Source organism: Raphanus sativus, chromosome 5 (genome assembly GCF_000801105.2).
Source record: "Raphanus sativus cultivar WK10039 chromosome 5, ASM80110v3, whole genome shotgun sequence".
Taxonomy (NCBI): domain Eukaryota; kingdom Viridiplantae; phylum Streptophyta; class Magnoliopsida; order Brassicales; family Brassicaceae; genus Raphanus; species Raphanus sativus.
Window position 1 is genome coordinate 26890962 of NC_079515.1, and position 3485 is coordinate 26894446.

The following is a 3485-nucleotide window of genomic DNA, read 5'->3' on the forward strand; positions in this document are numbered from 1 at the left end:
AAAAAACTCAAAGGAATCAAAATATATTTCTCAATTCACCATAGAGAGAGAACGGAAGAAGGGAACCTATTTCGAGACGGCGTTTGGAAGTGGGCTTGATTCGCCATTTGATCTGAGAGAGACAAGAGCTCATACACTCAAGCATCTTCTCACAGCTTGGAACCTCCATCTCCCCACAGAAACAGACTCGAAACTTTCTCTTCTCCGACTTTGACGCTTTTTTATTTTTATTTTAGGAAAAGTGCAATATAACTCCTCGACTTTCGAGTTCTCTCATTAATAACCCTAAACTTATTTTCGAATAAAATAAAATAACGAAAAGTAAATTAGGACGTGTCAAACTTCTATTTGGCTGTGCGATGAAGAAGAGCAAACATGTTGCGATTCACAACGACTTTTCTTACACGATCTAAACGAGATTCTTACTTGTCGCATAATCAAAATCAACCGTGAAAGCAAGGGCTCTAGCTTAGATCTATCATCTCCTTCAAAGCTTATTTCAGGTCTGTCTTTATCATTCCTTGTTCGATTTTACTTGTGTTAAAGAGAGCGAATCATTAAATGATTGGCTTGTTACAAAAGCATGAAACCTCTTAGACAAGAATCATGTTCAAATAAAGGTTTCTTTCTTTGTCACGTATTAGCTTTCAAATTTAACCTCTTTTTTTTTTATTTGCTCTGGTTGTGTTGAGTGTCAGAGATGTATAATAACAACAACATGGGACCACAACCTGGGATGCCAATGCCTCCTCAGAAAACTCCTCAGCCTAACCCATTTGGCAATCCCTTCTCTGGACCTGGCTCTGGCCTTATCAGAAGCGGCTTGGGAGCTTATGGGAGAAAATATTCGGATCCAGCTCTGAGTATGTGCAGAGCAACGTAAGTTTTGTGTATTCATAACTTGGTGTTTCATTTGTTTTAACTCTTTTAAGTTGTTGGTATGAACAGATAACTCGTTACTTCTCCGATCCACAATACTATTTTCAAGTGAATGATCAATACGTGAGGAACAAGTTGAAGATTGTTCTGATTCCTTTCCTTCATAGGGTATATAAGAGGAAGCCTTACTTTGAGTTTTGTTTGCTCTTTATGATGATGAGTCTTGCTGTAAACCTTGTCTGTCAGGGACATTGGACTAGAATCTCAGAACCAGTTGTGGGTAGACTTTCATACAAGCCTCCTATATATGATATTAATGCCCCAGACTTATACATTCCCCTCATGGCCTTTGGCACCTATCTTTTCTTGCTGGTTTCTCACTGGGACTCTACGGGAAGTAAGTTACTTTGTTTATCTTATATATAGATCTATTCATGTATTTATGTCTTTTAATTCCACACTTTTGATCCTTGGTGCTAGGTTTTCTCCGGAAGCGCTGAACTGGCTTTTTGTGAAAGGAATGGTTGGCTGGTTTCTGCAAGTCATGCTGCTGAAGATAACGTTGCTTTCATTGGGTAGCAGCGAATCGCCTCTCTTGGACATTGTGGCATATGCAGGCTATGCTTTCGCTGGTCTCTGCTTAGCTGTTCTTGGCAAGATCATCTGGGGTTACTCTTACTATGTTTTGATTCCATGGACTTGCTTATGCACTGGGGTTTTCTTGGTGAAGACAATGAAGCGGGTTCTCTTTGCGGAAGCTAGGAGTTATGACTCAAGCAGGCATCATTATCTCTTGATCTTTGTAGCTTTAGCACAGTTTCCTCTTTTGATCTGGCTTGGTAACATTAGTGTCAATTGGCTCTTTTGACTGTCATTATTGTTTAACCTTGTTGTGAATAAGAAGAACACATCTGGAAGAAGAGTGTTATCTCAATTACATCCCTCTTTTTATCTTCTTTTTATGTCTTTTTTTTTTTGCATGGACTACATTTCTAACATGATTAAAACCAAACAAGGACATGAACTTTGGTCTGATATAGTATATATCTCTACTCCTGCATTACATTGGTGCATTGTTATGGACGACCTAAAAAACTCGTTTGATATCTTGTTCCCTTTAGTTAAAGCTATCTTGGAGTGCAAGTTATTATCATCAAATGCATACTAAACAGATTACATTACATTTGATGAAAAAAAACAGATTACATTGCATTATTACAATATTGTTGGGCTTGATTAGCAGAGCAATATAATAAGCATTATACTCGTTATATTCAATTAACATTTACCACACAAACATTTAGAAATATTTACAAGATGTTAATGCTCTCAAAATGCTATTTGTTTAATGCTCTCACTAGGTGTTTTCCTGCACCATGTGCAGTAAAAAAATTTTAAAATATTTTCTAACAGATAAAATAAATTATATTTATTTTTAATTAATATTATAAATTTTCTTTTTCTTATTAATATTTTAATTTAAATTGATTTAACTGAACATTAAAATTAAGATAAAACAATTTTGTTTATTTTGAAAATATATTTAAGAATGTGCATGTATATATTTAAAATTATAATCTTAGGTAGATTTTTCAATCTATTTATTTTAATTAAATATGTAAAATTGCATAATTGTCAAAAATTAAAATTAAACAATATTTATAAAATCTGTAGATATATATAAGAAACTAATGATTTACGATTTAATTTGATTTTATGATTTAATTTTTATAATTTTCTAAAAATATGTATATTTTTGAAATATTTTTAATTTAAATGATATTTCAAAATTTGAAATGCCATAATTGAATATATTTATTTTAATGATGATTTATGAGTTATTACCATATTTTTAAAAAGTCCAAAAATATAAATCGACAATAAATGTAATACATGAGTTATTATCATATTTAAAAAGTTTAGCAAAAATATAAATTAACATTAAATATAATTGTCCATGTCATATTAATCTATAAGACATGTCATCAATTTTAGTAGCCATGTCATATTATTTTTGTGAAAATGATTGTAGAAGACATGTGGCAAAATCACTTCTCAAATATAGTCTAGGGGATGAAAATTTCATAATTTTCAAAAATTAAAAATTAAAAATATTTATAAAATCTGTAGATATATATAAGAAACTAATGATTTTACGATTTAATTTGATTTTATGATTTAATTTTTGTAATTTTCTAAAAATATGTATATATTTTTGAAATATTTTAATTTAAATGATATTTCGAAATTTGAAATTCCATAATTGAATATATTTATTTTAATGATGATTTATGAGTTATTACCATATTTTAAAAAAGTCCAAAAATATAAATCGAAAATAAATGTAATATATGAGTTATTACCATATTTTTAAAAGTTTACCAAAAATATAAATTAACATTAAGTATAATTGTCCATGTCATATTAATCTATAAGACATGTTATCAATTTTATTAGTCATGTCATATTATTTTTGTGAGAATGATTGTAGAGAAGACATGTGGCAAAAATTGTCCATGTCATATTAATCTATAAGACATGTCATCAATTTTAGTAGCTATATCATATTATTTTTGTGAGAATGATTGTAGAGAAGACATGTGTCA

At 30.4% G+C, this 3485-nt stretch overlaps 1 pseudogene; it reads left to right on the top strand.

The window, feature by feature from the left end:
- Positions 1-689: 689 nt before the first annotated feature.
- Positions 690-1834, top strand: LOC130512598 (uncharacterized; annotated as a pseudogene).
- The last annotated feature ends 1651 nt before the right edge of the window (positions 1835-3485 follow it).